The sequence below is a fragment of the Pinus tabuliformis genome, chromosome 3_2, assembly GCF_031772625.1.
Source record: "Pinus tabuliformis cultivar Carrire ecotype Pingquan chromosome 3_2, CPIR1, whole genome shotgun sequence".
NCBI classification, from domain to species: domain Eukaryota; kingdom Viridiplantae; phylum Streptophyta; class Pinopsida; order Pinales; family Pinaceae; genus Pinus; species Pinus tabuliformis.
This window is the reverse complement of record NC_142302.1, coordinates 563,927,471-563,946,423: the sequence shown is the minus strand read 5'-3', so window position 1 is coordinate 563,946,423 and position 18,953 is coordinate 563,927,471. Positions and strand designations below refer to the sequence as shown.

The window sequence follows — 18,953 nt, the reverse complement described above, 5'->3', positions numbered from 1 at the left end:
CAATGCACGAGCCCAATGTAGAGTTGTCATTATTCATGTCATTTATAATATTTGTTGTCATGCATGGATCAATTTATACGATTAAATCTAGGGTTTAATTGGTTAAATATTCAATGCATAATCCACATTTCTAGATTCTGGTTCATTACAAGAGGTGGCTATGGTGGCTCTGCATATTACACCATAATTCACCTCTGGACTTCATGGTGTACACCGTTAATTCTATGATAAAATTTTCATTCAAACTTTTGTTCTTCCAAATTCTAGACTTTTGTTGTACCTATATAATCCACCACTTCCTTACTTCCAATTGTCACTACATCATATATTTCCTTTCGGATACAAGCTTCAAGTTCATCTATTAGAATTTTGATACAATCCTTGTAGTCTTTGAAAAGTTTATGCTTAGCCAAAATTACACCTATTAAGTCTATTTCAGACGAGCTACACCTACCATGTGCATCTAGTGAAACATGCCAAGTGCAGTTTTATGCCTGACCATAAGACCCATACCCTCTTAATTGTTCCTTTTCCCAAAGATTTTTCTTTCGTTCTGTTCTTCCCACTCTAGAAAATTTATGGAGATTTTATGTGAAATATTTCTCATCACACCAACCTTTTAACAAACTTTTGAAATGCCACTTTTGACATTCAGGGTAGATTATATTTGAAACCCTTTTTATCACTACCCACCTAGCAATTTTTTTAAATGATGCTTCTAATTTAACCGTCTAGAGCTTGCTTGTTGTGTGCAGCTAATGCCATAAGTGTAGTGAACTTCGAAAAACTAGAAGGATTTTATTATGGATGAAGTCTCTTGAATCTTGATGGAACATGATAAAATATTAATATTTGGAAAATTTCACCTTTCTAAAACCTACAGTCCTAAAACTATAGTTTGGTTTTAGGTTCAAACTGAACTATTTTCTATTGAGGCCATGCTAAATGGTTCAAACATTAGTTTCATTTCAATTACGCACAAATAAAACACTTGGATTCTAAACTTATCTACACTCCTTTATGAATTTTAATTAATTTACTATCTAGAAGTTCCAATTCCATATTAAGCATTAAAATTGTTTACTTATCTAAATGGTATAATAGATATACCTTTCTCTTACCATTTTCTCGTAATATAGCGCAGGGATCCATTGATTTCAATCATTCAAAAACTACTGAAGTATAATATGATCAAATCTTATTTATTCAGTTTCTGATGCATTGGGGCAACAAGAGGACCATTGTGTAGGTCTTTTGGAGTGTCTTAAAAATTTATTTTCATTATAATCTCCTTAGTAATCACACACAACATTACGAGTCTTGAGTGCAAAGTAGGATGGTCAATACCTCGTAAAATCTTCCCATTAACCTAAACAGGACTCTTTCCCATACTCCTAAAATCAATTCTATAAGATTTTCACCTTCTGGGGTAGTAGAAATTATCTAGATAGCTAAAAGAGATCTATAATCATGTATATGTCAATCAATGTCAGCTCAACGAGCCTTAAAATCCTTCATATGGGGCTCAACATGTGGCAGATCCTTATCCTTGCAGCGTGCATTCACCAGTATATAAATATGGCCATCCTTCATTTTAGTAATGATGAAATCATCAATGACTCCTCCTTTCTCATTGGTGAAAATAGTGAGAGTTCCAGTTCCAAGAGAAAGCCCAGCTACATCCACAACCACAAGCTATTCAAGGAAAGGATCACAATTTTTTTCATTAAGGCTTAATCCACAAATATGACACACATAAAAGAGGCTTCCATTTGTCCTATAGTTAATAGTGGAGTCTATTATGGAGTCCTTATATTGGATGGGCATACTCCACCTTGCAAAAGGTACCATTTTCCCCCCATTTTCAACGTGAAAGTCATACAGGGTTTTTTTCCGTAAGGAGGCCTCATTAGAGTATGACCTTCAGGCAATGCTTTAACATCTGCTCTTGTTTTCCACCTGAGATTTATAGTCAATACCAAAGTGACAAACTATACCAATGGATCTGAAATCTCTAAATTGGATCACACACAGATATATATATATATAGATATATATATATATATATATATATGTATATGTATATGTATATATATATATATGTATATATATATATATACAAAATTACAACTAATATAACAATACTCAGAATATACCTGAAAAGATCTTATAGATCAAAGACCAACTTCTAATTTACAATTCACTGACCATTATTACGTGTACGACATACTAGCCTATTGTAGAGTTGCCATTCTTCATGTTGTTTATAATATTTGTTGCCATGCATGGATCATATTTATACTACTATATCTAGGGTTTAATCAGTTAAATATCCAATGCATATCCACATTTCTATATCACGATTCATTGTAATAGGTGGCTATGGTGGCTTTGTATATTACACCATAATTCACCTCTAGACTTGATGGTGTCACTGTAAACCATTAAATCTATGATCAACTTTTCATTCAAACTTGTGTTCTTCCAAATTCCACACTTTTGTTTTACCTATCTAACCCACCACTTCTTTACTTCCAATTTTCACTACATCAGGGATTTCATTCCGGATACTAGCTTCAAGTTTGTTTATTTCTATGTTATACGAAACAGAAAATTGTTTCATAGTTTCTGAAACAAGTACGATTGGAAACGTCACCTCCCAAAAACAGAAATGTTGGCTGAAACGTCAGCTGAAATGTCATATATGTATATATATAAATATATATATAAATAAATAAGTGAATAACACATTATCTTGCAAGAAAAGAGGGAATAAGACCCATAGATGACAATTTAAAAGTAAAAACAAGTATATATTAATTCTAATATATGATTACATGATGATTGAGTTTCTGCCAAGGTTTGGCCAAGCTTTAGAGTTTCGGGTATGGGTACCACTCGAAATGCTGGGTTCTTTGAAGTTTCGTGCAACATAGGCCTATGGGAATTTTGATACAATCCTTCTGGTCTGTGGCAAGGTTATGCTTAGCCAAAATTACATCTATTACCTTATTTTTGACCAACTACACCTACCATATGCATCTCATAAAACATCCAATTGCAGTTTTTTGTTTGACCCTGAGACCCATACCCTCTTATTTGGTCCTTTTCCCAAAGCTATTTCTTTCCTTCTATTCTTCCCACTCTAGAAAATTCATGTAGATTTTCTGTGAAACATTTCTCATCACTTCCAGCCTTCTAACAAACTTTTGAGATTCCACTTTTGACATTCACAGTAGATTGTCTTTGAAACCCTTTTTATCACTCCCAACTTAGTAAATTTTTTAAATGATGCTTCTAATTCAGCCATCCAGAGATTGCTTTCTTTGTGCCGCTAATGCCATAAGTTTGGTGAGATTTGGCAAACTAGAATGTATTTCTTATGGATGAGGTCTCTTGACTCTTGATCGCCATGCTCACATATTAGTATTTGGAAAATTTCACCTTTCTAAAGCTACAATTCTAAAACCATAGTTTGGTTTTAGTATCAAGCTAAAATATTTTCTGTTGAGGCCGTGCTAAATGGTTCAAACTTCAGTTTTGTTTTAGTTTTAGACAAATAACATGGTTGGACTCGAAACTTATCCGCACACCTTTATGAAGTTTAATTCATTTACTGTTCACAAGTTCAAATTCCATATTAAACAGTGAAATTATTGACTCAGCTAACTGGTATAAAATATATATCTTTCGCTTACCCTCTTTTAGTAATATAGTACTGGGATCCATTGATATCAATCATTCAAAAATTACTAAAATATAATTTTCTCAAATATTCTTTAGTCATTGTCTGAAGCGTTGGGGTAGCAAGACTACCATTGTGTAGGTATTTTGCAATGGCTTAAAAATTTATTTTCATTATAAGATCCTCTATAATCACATATGTCATTACAAGTCTTGTGTGCAAAGTAGGATGGCTAGCAGCTCCGTAAAATCTTCCCATTAACCCAAACATGACTGTTTCCCATACTCAAATCAGTGCTATAGGATTGTCACATTCTGGGACTTTATAAACTATCTGGAGAGATAAAAGAGACCGATGATCATGTATCTTCCATTCAATGTCACCTCCACGAGCCTTAAATGCCTTAATATGGGGCTCAATATGTGCTAGATCCTTATCCCTGTAGCCTACATTCAGCACTATGTAAATATGGTCATCCTTCAATTTAGTATCGATGGAATCACTAATGGCTCCTCCTTTCTCATTTTTGAAAATAGTGAGAGTTCGAGTTCCAGGAGAAAGCCTAACTACATCTGTAACCGCAATCTTTTCACATAAAGGAATGCAATCTTTTCCCTTTAGGCTTAATCCACACATAGGACACACATGAAAGACACTTCCATTATTCCTATAGTTAATAGTGGAGTCCATTATGGAGTCCTTATACTGGATGGGCATACTCCACCCTCCAAAAGGTATCCTTTTTCCCCCATTTTTTAACATGAAAGTCACACAGGGCTATTTTATGCAAGGAGGCCAGATCAAAGTAAGACCTTCAGGAGATGCTTGAACATCTGCTGTTGTTTTCCACTTGATATATATAGTTAGTACCAAAGCGACAGACCATAGAAATGGATTTTTATATTACAACTAATATAAAAATACTTAAACAATACTTGAAAAGATCTTACAAATCAAAGACCAACTTCTAGTTTACAATTCAATGACAACCGTTACATGTACAATGCAGTAACCCATTATAGATTTTCCATCATTCATGTTGTTTATAATATTTATTTCCATGCATGGATCATATTTATACTAATAAATTTTGGGTTTAATTGGTTAAATCTCCAATTCATATCCACTTCTCTAGATCTTGATTAATTGTAAGAGGTGGTTATGGTGGCTCTGCATATTACACCATAATTCACCTCTTGACTTCACGGTGTACACCATTAACTCTATGATCAAATTTTTGTTCAAAATTGTGTTTGTCGAAATTCCACACTTTTATTGTACTTATCTAATCCACCACTTCCTTCCAATTTTCACTACATCAGAGATTTCATTTCAGATACTAGCTTCAAATTTGTCTACTAGAATCTTGATACAATCCTTCTAGCCTTTGGCAAGGTCATTTTTAGCCAAAATTACATCTATTAACTTATTTTAGATCAACTACTCATACCATGTGCATCTCATGAAACATTCCAAGTGCATTTTTCTACATGACCCTAAGACCCATACCCTATTATTTGTTCCTTTTTCCAAAGGTTTTTCTTTCCTTCTATTATTTGCACTCTAGAAAATTCTTGGAGATTTTATGTGAAACATTTCTCATCACATCAAACCTTATAACAAAATTTTGAAATGTCACTTTTGGCATTCATGGTAGATTGTATTTGAAACACGTTTTATCACTCCCCACCTAGCAAATTTTTAAAATGATGCTTCTATTTTAGTCATCTAGAGCTTGCTTGTTTGTGTAGCTAATGCCATAAGTTTAGTGAACTTAGACAAACTAGAATGCATTTCTTATGGATCAAATCTCTTGACTCTTTATGGCACATGCTGACATATTAATGTTTGGAAAAATTCACCTTTCTAAAACCTACAATCCTAAAACTATAGTTTTGTTTAACTATCAAACTGAACTATTTACTGCTAAGGTGTTGCTAAATGGTTCAAACTTTAGTTTCGTGTCAACTTCACACAAATGACACTCTTGGACTCTAAACTTTTTGACACACATTTATGAAGTTTAATTAATTTACCGTACAGAATTTCCAATTCCATATTAAACAATAAAATTATTGACTCGACTAAATGGTATAACATATATATCTTTTGCTTACCTTGTTCTGGTAATATAGTATGGGGATCCATTGATATCAATCATTGGAAAACTACTAAAGTATAATTTACTCAAATCTTCTTTATTCATTTTCTGAAGCATTGAGGCAAAAAGAGGACCACCATGTAGGTCTCTTGCAGTGGCTTACAGATTTATTTTGATTATAAGCTCATTAATAATCACATACAACATTACAAGCCTTGAGTGCAAATTAGGATGGCCACTACCTCCGTAAACACTTCAACATTAACCCAAACATGACGCTTTCCCATACTACTCAAACCAATGCTATAGGATTGTCACCTTATGGGACATTAGAAATTATCTGGAAAGCTAAAAGAGATTGATCATCATGTATATGCCAATCAACGTCACCTCCACAAGTCTCAAAAGCCTTCGTATGGGGATCAATATGTGCCAGATCCTTATCACTGCAGCCTACATTCACCACTATATAAATATGGTCATCCTTCACTTTAGTAACAATGGAATCATCAATGGCTCCTCCTTTCTCATTGGTGAAAAAAATGACTTCAAGTTTTAGGAGAAAGCACAGCTACATCCGCAACCATGAGCTTTTCAAGGAAAGGAATGAAATATTTTCCCTTTAGGTTTAATCCACACATATGAAACAAATCAAAGAGACTTCCATTAGTCCTACAGTTAATAGTGGAGTCCATTATGGAGTCCTTATACTGGATGGGAAAACTCCACCCTGCAAAAGGTATGATATTTCTCCCATTTTGAACATGAAAGCTATTCAGGGTGTTTTTTTGCAAGGAGGCCTCATCAAAGTAAGACCTTCAAGCGATGTTTGAACATTGGCCCTTGTTTTCCACTTGAGATCTATAGTCAATACCAAAATGACAAACTATACCAATGGATCTGAAATCTCTAAATTGGATCATATATATATAGAAAAAATTACAACTAATATAACAATACTTAGACTATACTTGAAAAGATCTTACAGACCAAAGACCAGCTTCTAATTTACAATTTTCTAACCATTATTACATGTACGACACACTAGCCCATTGTAGAGTTGTCATTCCTCACGTCATTTATAATTTTTTCTACCATGCATGGAACATATTTATACTAATAAATCTGGGATTTAACTAGTTAAATCTCCAATGAATATCCACATTTCTAGATCCTAATTCATTGTAAGAGGTGGCTATGGTGGCTCTGCATATTACACCATAATTCACCTCTGGACTTCATGGTGTACACCATTAACTCTATGATCAACTTTTCATTCAAACTTGTGTTCATCCAAATTCCACACTTTTTTTGTACCTATCTAATCCACCACTTCCTTACTTCCAATTGTCACTACATAAGATATTTCCTTTCATATACTAGCTTCAAGTTCGTCTATTGGAATTTTGATATAATCCTTCTATTTTTTCACAAGGTTATGTTTAGCCAAAATTACACCTGTTATCTTATTTCAAACCAACTACACCTACCATGTGCATCTCATGAAACATGCCAAGTGCAGTTTTTTTCCTGACCCTAAGATCCATACCCTCTTAATTGTTCCTTTTTGCAAATCATTTTCCTTCCTTCTGTTCTTCCTACTCGATAAAATTCATGGAGATTTTGTGTGAAACATTTCTCATCACACCCATCCTTCTAACAAACTTTTGAAATACCACTTTTGACATTCATTGTAGATTGTATTTGAAGCCTTTTTATCACTGCCCACCTAGCAATTTTTTTAAATGATGCTTCTATTTTAGCCATCTAGAGCTTGCTTGATTTGTGCAGCTAATGGCATAATTTAGTGAACTTAGATAAAGTAGAATGTATTTTTTATGGATGAAGTCTCTTGACTCTTGATGGAACACGCTGACATATTAATATTTGTAAAATATCACTTTTCTAAAACCTACAATCCTAAAACTATAGCTTGGTTTAGGAGCAAAATGAACTATTTTCTGTTGAGGCCATGCTAAATGGTTCAAACTTCAGTTTCATTTCAGTTTCGCACAAATAACACACTTGGACTCTAAAAATTTCCACACACCTTTATGAAGCTTAATTCATTTATCGTTTAGAAGTTCCAATTCCATATTAAAGAGTAGAATTATTGACTCAGCTAAATGGTATAACAAATATATCTTACGCTTACCTTGTTTTGGTAATATATCATGGGGATCCATTCATATAAATCATTTGAAAAACACTGAAGTATAATTTGCTCAAATCTTCTTTATTGAATTTCTGAAGCGTTGGGGCAACAAGAGGACCATTGTGTAGGTCTTTTGCAGTGGCTTACAAATTTATTTTGATTATAAGCTCCTCAATAATCACATACAAAATTACAATTATTGAGTGCAAAGTAGGATGGACAGTATCTCCATAAAATCTTCCTATTAAACCAAACATGACTTTTTCTCATACCCTCAAATGAATGCTACAATATTGTCACCTTCTGGGGCATCAGAAATTATCCAGAGAGCTAAAAGAGATTGATCGTCATGTATCTTCCCATCAACATCACCTCCAAGAGCCTTAAAAGCCTTCATATGGGGCTCGATATGTGCTAGATCCTTATCCCTGTAGCGTGCATTCACCACTATATAAATATGGTCATTATTCACTTTAGTAACAATGGAATCATCAATGTCTTCTCATTTCTCTTTCGTGAAAACAGTGAGAGTTCGACTTCCAAGAGAAAGCCCATCTACATCCGCAACCATGAGCTTTTCAAGGAAAGGAATGCTGTCTTTTCCCTTTAGGCTTAATCCACACATATGAGACACATAAAAGAGGCTTCCATTAGTCCTACAATTAATAGTGGAGTCCATTATGGAGTCCTTATACTATATGGGCATACTCTGCAATTCATAAGGTATGATCTTTCGCCCATTTTTAACATGAAATTCATATAGTGTTGTTTTCTGCAAGAATGCCTCATCAGAGCAAGATTTTCCACTTGAGATCTATAGGTAGTACCAAAGTGATAGACTATACCAATGTATTTGAAATCTCTACATTGGATCATATATATATATATATATATATATATATATATATATATATATATATATATAGAAAATTACAACTAATATAAAAATACTTAGACTATACTTGAAAATATCTTACAGATCAAAGACCAACTTCTAGTTTACAATTAACTCACCAATATTACATGTATGATGCACTAGCTCATTATAGAGTTTCCATTCCTCACGTCATTTATATTTGTTTCCATGCATGGATCATATTTAAACAAATAAATTTGGGGTTTTATTGGTTAAATATCCATTGCATATCCACATTTCTAGATCCTGATTCATTGTAAGAGGTGGATATGGAGGCTTTGCATATTACACCATAATTCACCTCTAGACTTCATGGTGTCCACGATTAACTCTATGATCAAATTTTCGTTAAAACTTGTGTTCATCCAAATTCCACACTTTTGTCGGACCTATCTAATCCACTACTTCCTTACTTCCAATTGTCACTATATGAGAGATTTCCTTTCGGATACTAGCCTCAAGTTTGTCTATTGGAATTTTGATACAATCCTTCTGGTCTTTCATAAGGTTATTCTTAGCCAAAATTACAACTATTAGCTTATTTTAGACGAACTACACCTACCATGTGCATCTCGTGAAACATGCCAAGTTCAATTTTATGCCTGACCCTAAGACCCATACCCTCTTATTTGTTCCCTTACCCAAAGCTTTTGGTTTCCTTATGTTCTTCCCACTCTATAAAATTCATGGAGATTTTATGTGAAACATTTCTCATCACACCCAACCTTCTAACAAAATTTTGAAATTCCACTTTTGACATTCATGTTAGATTGTATTTGAAACCCTTTTTGTCACTCCCAACTGAGCCAATTTTTAAATGATGCTTCTAATTTAGTTGTCTAGAGCTTGCTTGCTTTGTGCAGCTAATGACATAAGTTTAGTGAACTTTGACAAACTAGAATGCATTTATTATGGATGAAGTATATTGAGTCTTGATGGAACATGCTGACATATTAATATTTGGAAAAATTTACCTCTCTAAAACCAACAATCCTCAAACTATAGTTTGGTTTTACGATCAAACTAAACTATTTTGTACTAAGGCCATGCTAAATGGTCCAAATTTCATTTTCATTTAGTTTCACACAAATAACACACTCAAACTCTAAACTTATCCACACACCTTTATGAAGTTTAGTTCCTTTACTATTCAGAAGTTCCAATTCCATATTAAACAGCAAAATTATTGAATCAACTAAATGGTATAATAGATATATCTTTCGCTTACCCTGTTATGGTAATATAGCACGAGGATCCATTGATATCAATCATTCGAAAACTACTGAAGTATAATTTTCTCAAATCTTCTTCAGTCAGTTTTTGAAGTGTTAGGGCAACAGAGTACCATTGTGTAGGTCTTTTGTTGTGGCTTATTAATTTATTTTTATTATAATCTCTTTAATAATCACATACAAGATTACAAGTCTTAAGTGAAAAGTAGGATGGTGTTGAGGGTATTGATCCTGCCAACATGTCATGGGATCTCCCCGGTAAGAAGTCCCAACTAGACCTTAGACAATTTGGTGTAGGAGTCCCAGCAGTGGGTTGTACGGTATTGCCTTGACCGCGGTTGTGCGGAGAGGAAAGTAGGATGTCCTTGTTGGTAACAAGGGTGTGACCAGCGCACCAAGCCAAGGAAGGTGCATGAAGGGTTCTAACACAAGGAAAGTGGAATAAGTGTGCCCCTTGGAAACCTTTGGAAACACATGTCTTGGAAGGGAACACATGAACAAAGATACATCACAAGTTGGGAGGCAGGTGAACCGATGATCCAAAGTGATGGTTAAACCAACAACACATCTCAATAAGATTCGTACATACACATATAGAAAATTCCATACATACATGCGTAAGAAAGAGGATACATATATCATTAGAGTAACAAAGGTAGCTGAAAGACAATAAAAACATATGCATGAAACATGTTGGCTCTGTTATATTAAGAAAGTGAAAGTTCGAACCATACATACAACCATGTCCAACTACGAGTCCCAACAATGGAACGTTACAGTCACTGTCGCTTGCTTCTCCAAATAGATATTTTAGCTCTGCACTGTGGAGAAGCCAAGGCTCGTTACAATACACTCCAAGCTTTCTCTAAGATACACCTATAGGAAGCTTGGCTCACAAAATCCTGTACAATGAGTTATGAGGTTCTATAAACAGAAAAGGGTGGGGTGACCCTTGACATTCCCCTTTGGGACTCATCACCTACCCTCATGACTCTTCAACTACTACATGACTGTTACATTCTACTATCGACACTTAGCCTTACACTTTCACAAGATGCTACATTACCATCTACACATGTACCCATGTGAGACAAAATAGGCTTGAAAAAGCCATGAAAGACACTACTAGGTCTCGGATAGTTGTGGGAAGACCAACTCTTTGACATCCTCAAGATGATCGATGATGGTGAACTAATGCTAAGCTTGGTAGTCCATGATGGTGTTCACATGCTCAATGGTGACATCCTGCTGAAAGAAAACTCTCGCCTCTGTTTGGATCTGGGTACACAGATTTGGAACCTCTATCCAACTCGTTTGATAACATGCACATCATAGTCTTGAGTGCAGCTGGACCAACAACATATTGATGCATAATGTCTGTGTGGATCTCCAAGTTTGGGTTGGTGGCAATGCACATCAGCTCATGAAAGTACACGTCCAACTCCAGTCGGACTTGGTTCTTGACTTTTCCTTGGTGAGTGTGCCAATAGATGGGATCACGTGCATGCACACAATGACATCCATGCTTCTGAACACCCGTGCATGTGAAGCCTGCAAAATGGTGATGAGCTGTGGGAGTTCCTCATAGTTCCAAATCTCACTCCAAATGCATTCCTTCAACTCTACCGCCTTTGGCTTCATGATCTTTGGAAAATGCAATGGGGCTCCTTTGCACCTCATTGTCCATACTTGCATGTGATTGAAAACATTGTGTAGATTTGACAAGGTGCCTGCTCTCCTAGCACAGTGCTGCTACCAACTGTTGAGATGGACAACCGACTTATGCATGGTGTAGAATCTGGAATAAAACATCCACGTGACTGACTCAAAGGATGATACTTCATCCAGTATCACTCTCTTCAACTCTGCTTCAGCAGATGATGTAACATGTTCTCCTCCTTGCTTGGCTGCTTGTAACTCCTTAGTTATGCACTCATTCTCTGCTATCAGGATTCAAACACTTGAGTTGGTGGCTTTGGAATATGCTCTGGTAGCTTCGGCCAATGCTACTAGATGCTTGTGCACATTAGATATGATCACTTTTTCTTCAAACTACACAGGAGATATGTGAACATCCAGAGTGGGCACTCTGTGTGACTGCATAACTCTGTGTTGCGACTCTTCAAAAGATATGTTGTGAATCTCTGCTTTAATATTCTCTTCAAGGATCTCTCTGTCTCCTTGATCGCTTGGGACTTGCTCTACTTCTAGATCTGGTGAAGCTGGTGGTGTGACCTCTTAGTTCTGGGGCATGAGGTCAATATCTTGATCTGACTCTAGCTGCACCCTATCCATTTGTTCTAGCATATGTTCAATCTCTTGAGATAAGTCCTACTCCTGCTACTGTTCACCCTATCCGCTTTGTACCAGTTCCTCGGATGAGTCTATAACTTGTATGGGTGTAGTTTCATCAATCTGTGCATGTTGTGCCTCCTATTATGTCTATCCCTACTGCGCTTCCTTCTCTCTTATGTGCAGCTCCTGTTCTTCCTGGAGTTGCTGCTTCAACTCTTGCAACTCCTTTTCTATTTCCTCCATCTTCCATTTCTCTCTTTTCCTTTACGTGATCCACTTGTTGCACTGTCACCTCTTAGCCTCAATCCCAAAGATTATTTCATCACAAGTGGATCTGCTTTGAACTTGTCGCTTTGTTCTGCCTCTACGTTGTCAATAACCTTTCTCTTACCTTTTTCATGCATAGGTACGTTATCGTTTGTTGCTGCTGATGATGGTGCTCTTTGAGATAATGCTTCCGTTTTCTTTGCTAACCACTCTACAGCTATGTCCACTGGTTTATTGAGCCTGGAGAAGCTATAACAATATCTCCATGGGTCTTCCTTAGGTTAATGACACATCCCGTGGATCCAAGGAAACCACACTCTTGCGTAGTGTTCCTTCACCAACATACGGATTGTAACTTCTTGTGCCAAAGGTGAATCTTTTGAGCTCCTCCATCTCAGCCTTAGCATGTGTGAGATTTCATATCTCATACAACCTGATCCATAAAGGAAGAGCATGACAAGGTGCCTTCTTCTTCCTACACAATCTCACTATAAGCCCTGTCAAGATGTGATATGACAGCTCATGCATGACGAGCTTGTCCTTGGAAAACTTCGGTAAAACATGCAGAGCCTTCTCCGTGCTGTACATCTATATGAATGTGGTGAGGGGTGAGGCCTACCAATCTACAATGTCGATTGATGCTTACATCACTACCTACGACATGCAAGGTGGATCCCTCTCAAATATCATCTTGTACACCAAGGTGACAAAGTGGTCTGACAACTGTGTGATAACTCGGTGGAAGCTGTATTCGGAGAACAATCTGCAATAAATGTGGACAGAGGTTTCCAAAGGTGTCCATGTCGATCTGAAGTCTCAGAACTCCTAATGAGCAAAGAATTCATCCAAAATGTAGGCTGACATGTATATTTTCACTTCCTAACCATTGGGTAGATGATGGGGTTTTGTCACATGTTCTTTTAACCTGAGAGCCAACATGTTGGACCAGTTTCAAGGTCTTCCTTCACTGGCCAGTTGGTCCAATGCAATCACCCAACTCTGCGAGAAGGTGTTTGTGCTCTCTTGGCCGTATAAGAGGCATGCAAAGATGACCAAGTACTAATACTCCTTCCATAGTATCTTCATCTTGTAAACCTGGATAGGTGTTGTTCTAAACTTGGCTAGCTCTTTCGCCTAGCGCATCAAGGTATCAGTTGAGATTACACTGCTGTTGGGTTTATTAAAGGCTTTCTCCATTGTAATCAATAGCTTTGGCAAGTGATACATCTACTGAAAGTCATTTTCCCTAAAGGTAGCAAGCTCTATCCCACTGACACTGCTAAACATCATTGTCTCGGGATTTGTGTGTGAGACAATCTAGTGGACCATGTTCGTGCATGGAAGTGTGGGAAACTTTCATGAAATCCGGTACAAGCTAGACTTGTGAATGTTAACATAAACCCTGCGGTCATCCATATTTTCCTCAAATGTGCTTGAGAATGTAAGATTGATGTACTGCCATTTCATCTTGATATCTTTGTCTATGAATAGCTTGGTGTCTTTGTAGATAGGAAAGCTCACAGACACTTGCTCAAAAACATCTTCAGTTGCATTGTCAATGAATACATATGATAACTGGAGACATAGAAACACTCATTGAAAGCAATATGTCAATTGAAAACCAATACAACTTTGAGGACAGACATGCAACATACCCGGGCGACTGACTGGGAAGTTTGCGCAATATTCACTGGGAGGCTGGGAGATTGACTACAAAAATTTTGCAAGGCATAGTCTAGGCTATGAGGAGGATGACTGACTATTAGAACTGCATAATGCGTAGGGCATGCAAACCCAACAAACTACATTGCGTAGTTTATGGAGCCAGTTGGTCACTTCCTCGTAGAATTGTGTAGAGAAATCCTCGGGGTTAGTGCTAGCTAGATTTACAAAGTTTCTGGGGGGAAGGCAGAGCATTCACTCTCAGAAATGTGCATTGCTATCCGAGAAAGGCAAGGTTCGGGCCAAGGTAGCCCAGACCCGTTGACGGGCAACTGAAAACATGAAAATATTTGAATGCATGCTGTGACTGAGTGTATGTAAGAGTTAATGATCATGCATGGAAGCAGTGAGTGCAAGATTCAGAAAACAGGAAAACATGCATGTGTGTCAAACGAGTCTCCACAACAACGACTGTCAATGAAGTAACAATGCCATGCATGTGACAGCAGTGAGATGCAAATAAAAACTAAAATGGTGCTTCTGCAAGCTAACATACATTAAAATGACAACAAGTGTTCATTGAAACCAAATAGAAAAGACTCACACAAGATCAAATACAAAAAGTGACAGAGAAGAGGAAAAGATATGTAAAGTGGAATTACACAGAAAAAGTTGAGTTGAACATGCCAACAAATCCTAGATGTGATGTGGGATGTCAAAGCTCCAAGATCGATGCAAGGAATGAGCTTTGCAATGTCAAATAAATACGTTTTAGGCTTATGAGGTGCATGCCAAATCTAGGAAGAAGCGACACTTGGAGGGAAGTTTCTAAAATGATCTTTGCATGTAACCTCTAGCTACTAAAAATAGATCCCTAAAAAATCTAGGGATGCTTTTTATTTTTTTCTTTTTTCTATTTCGGGAAAGACAACCCATGCATGCAAATAAGGGTTTCTTAGTCCCAAAGGGAAACGGTCAACCAGAAAGCACATGTAGGAGCTGCAAACCTGGGGATGAGATTTGTGTAGTTTCTAGGATGAGAAAGACTGACTGTCCGTCATGCATAGCGCACTTTCTAGACTGAAGCCCTGGTTTTCAGTCAAAATTGGGCAATTTCTGAGGTGAAGCCTAGTGTTGGGATGGATTGCACATTTTTTGGAGGGAAGGCTGCCTGACTGGCTTGCATATTTCTAGAGACCAGTAGGTAGCCTAGTATGATTGTGCAATTTCTAGAGGGAAGGTTGGTTCCCCTCCATAATTGCACAGTTTTCAAAGGAAGCATCTCAGCCCGAAAATTGACTATGTCCGGAATGATAGTGTGTGGTGGGAGACAAATAAGTTGAAATGCACAGGCTGGAAGGCCACTGAAACTTAGTTGAAGCCTATGTACTTACTTAGTGCAAGACATGTTGCTATGTATGGTTGGTAGGGAGGCTCCAAAACGAAGCTAAGGAAACATTTTGGAGGGTGGTTGTAGCCGCTACAACACTTGGCGAGACATTGGTAGAACTCCAGCTCTTTGAATGGACCTTGTTTCTTGAGAAGCAAATCTAACTCCTTCCGAAGTATTGTTCAGTTCTTATATCTTCTTGGTTTCCACACTAGCTTGATTGAAAGATGTAGCATCGGCCATGCCCTTGGTCGGTCAGCACACATTCCAAGAAAAGTCAACATAGTTGTTTCGATTTGGATGAGGGGTATATTGGTACATAAGCAATATGATAGTCTTAGTTTAAGTTTCATCTCTGGTGTTGCTCCACTACCATCATGCTTGGACAGTAACTTGACGGAGTAACACAATAACACAAGCATCGCTCCACTGTAAGTGAGCCTAGTCAGTACCCTGGTGGAGTTACTTGCATGTCTTTGTGCAGGAAGCCTTTCTCTCCTTTGCCTTATTCAATTTTCATTTTTTTTTTCACATTGTTATTTGTAATTTTTCATAAGGAATGTGCATAACACTTATTCATTTTAGAGGCAGAATAGGGATCTGAACTTATTAAGAGCAGAAGAGGTTATTCCTTCATAGAAGCATTTTGTATATACCTCTGGCATGCTTGTTAACATTTTCCCCGTCCCTTACTCTACTTGACTGAGCTGACAAGGGTTAACCAAAAACAACCGAAGAGAGTAGGTGACACTGGTTAGCGTGCAAGCATTCTGTTTTCATCAAGGTTCACTTCAAACATAACGTATTTTTCATTGGTGCATCATGGACTAAAGACAACAAGTTCTACATATAGAGACATGATGACAGATAACCAAGTATTGATACTTGCACAAGTCCTCTTGCGCTTTACCCTCGCTTGTTTCAAGAGTCACACACAGTTCCATGTGAAACTAAAATACAAACGTAAACAAGCAAGCAAACAACAAAACAAAAATTGGAAGCAAATGCGAAAGCAAGGTGAGTAAGAAAATAAAGAAGGAAAGTAAACAAAGATACAAAGCAAGAAGAAAACATGCATGCAAGTAAACAATTCATAAATCAAACACTACTCCTACTCTTAAGCTAATGGTGCATGGGCCTGATCACGTGAAGTGATATTTCGAATGTAGCCATCAGTGCGTTTGTCGACCCATGTTCTTGAAGACGTGGTTCGTGAAAAACACAGTCATGCAAACCATCAAACATGAAAGATATAACAATGAAGACAAATGCACTCCAAGTTTAAATGCATCCACATAAAAGAAACGAGTGCAAGAACATGACATGTAATCCGTGGACTTAGCATGGTGTTGTGCTACATTGCATGAATATGTTAAGCATATGCATTCTCTTAACTGTGACATGCAAGAAAACGAGAGAAACATAGACATATTACATCGCGCACATGTGCTTGTTGTGTAAAATTACCCCAATGTATGAGTGATGGGATCATGTAGTTCGAGGGGAGGAAGCGAAATATGTGTGTGGGATTGATCTTCAATGCATACATATGAGTGATGAGGAGCCTTGGGTGTTTCAACAATTTCCTCATTAGAAGTGAAGCCAACCTGAAGACAACGAGGGTGTAACATAACAATCAGCCTGGTTGAAGTGCTTCGATAATCTGTAGGCTTTCGACTTCATCGACAGATAAATCATCATAAACATGTGGCTTTGAAAGATCAATAGCAATAAAATCATCATCGTGATCGAATATGGTAGTAAAAAGATCATGAGAGCTATGATGATCCAGGTGGATATTGGTGGCCACCCACCAATTCCACTTGGACCCCCACCATTACTTCTTTCAGTTTTTCAGTTTCCTTAATTGTAGCACAGTCTACTATTTTTAGCAGTTTTTTGAGTCCTAAACTTCTAGAGCCATTTTGAGGCCCTAAATGACATTTTTTTGGAAATCTACTGCAAGCAGTTTATTGTTTAAAAATTCCGTCGTAGTCCTTGGAGAGATATTTCCAATGAGTTATCATGTGCGTCAAATGCAGATAATATGACGAAGTCACGACCCCGGGAAGTTGGCTGTCCAAATCACCCCAACGGGTCCGATAAAATCTTGGTGTTACATCTCCTCGGGTTAGGGTTTTGGTTGTTTATGGTTTTCTTTTATTGTTCAATAATCAAAAGGCCCTTGAGCCTCATTGTAAGGTAATTCAAAGGCATGTAGCCACCACATCTCTTCTCAGAGATAAGCTACCATCGCCCTAGCTGGTTTATTTCCAATTCCGTTTGTAAGCATATTTCAGTATTTTACATTAATGAAATGAAGTACTATTTCCACTGCATATCTGTGTTTATGGTTATCTCTATAATTTGTTGTGTTCCTATTTAAATTCGGATTAGTGGTATCAGAGTGGTCTGCTTTTTTTCTCTGTTTTTCTTTGCATGTCCCCAATGAGGTTGGTATATAAGGAGTTAGGGCTTGAATTGGGCAAACCTCTGCAATACCAGCCTCACAAATCCTGACGGCCTCCCATAGAAGATGAAAAGAAAGATGAGGGGGTAGGAGATCCTATCAAAATATTACTCGAAGAAGCCCTCGAGCAACAAAGGAATGCAATGATGGACAACTTTGCCCAGATCCTTCAGTGGCTACCCAGGGGCGACACATCAGTTTCCAACAACTACTATGGAAATGCCACACCATTTAAGGTACAAGTTAATTTTGAAATCCCCATATTCGAGGGTCAGATAGACGCAGATGCCATTGATAAATGGTTAAATCCACTAGAGGGTTATTTTTCTATTCATGAATTTTCCAATTGCGAAAAGATTATTTTCGCTCTTCTCAAAGCAGCCCCCCACGTCAAGGATTGGTGGGAAACCTACTGTGACAAGAAGGATAAAAGTATAGGCTCACTATTTTCAGCTGTACCCACTTGGAATTCATTTCGGGATTCCATCAAGTAGCAGTACTACCCTGTCGGAACTTATGAGGATCAATTCAAGGAAGCGACCAAGACGTGCCGAAGTTTACCAATATTTTCCATACCATTTGTAGAAAGTTGCATATCAAGGATTTAAAGCAGAATTTGGTACTCAAATACCGCGACTACCTGCACAAGTACATCTAAGAAGAAATAGAATTCCTGGACATCTCCTTCCTCGGCATGGCATATTGATATGCCATCAAGGTCGAGCAAAAGTTTAAATAGAAGAAGCGAGACTTTGGATATGTGAATACAAAGCAAGGGAA

General features: G+C 37.2%; 4 pseudogenes; all 4 read right to left on the bottom strand.

The window, feature by feature from the left end:
* Positions 1-1,827, bottom strand: part of LOC149181764 (aminomethyltransferase, mitochondrial-like) — a 41,928-nt pseudogene extending 40,101 nt beyond the window's left edge.
* A 1,867-nt stretch (positions 1,828-3,694) lies between these two features.
* LOC149181763 (aminomethyltransferase, mitochondrial pseudogene) lies at positions 3,695-4,402 on the bottom strand (annotated as a pseudogene).
* A 1,396-nt stretch (positions 4,403-5,798) lies between these two features.
* On the bottom strand, positions 5,799-8,647 carry LOC149181762 (aminomethyltransferase, mitochondrial-like; annotated as a pseudogene).
* A 1,434-nt stretch (positions 8,648-10,081) lies between these two features.
* The window catches only part of LOC149181761 (aminomethyltransferase, mitochondrial pseudogene), a 34,911-nt pseudogene continuing 26,039 nt past the window's right edge, over positions 10,082-18,953 (bottom strand).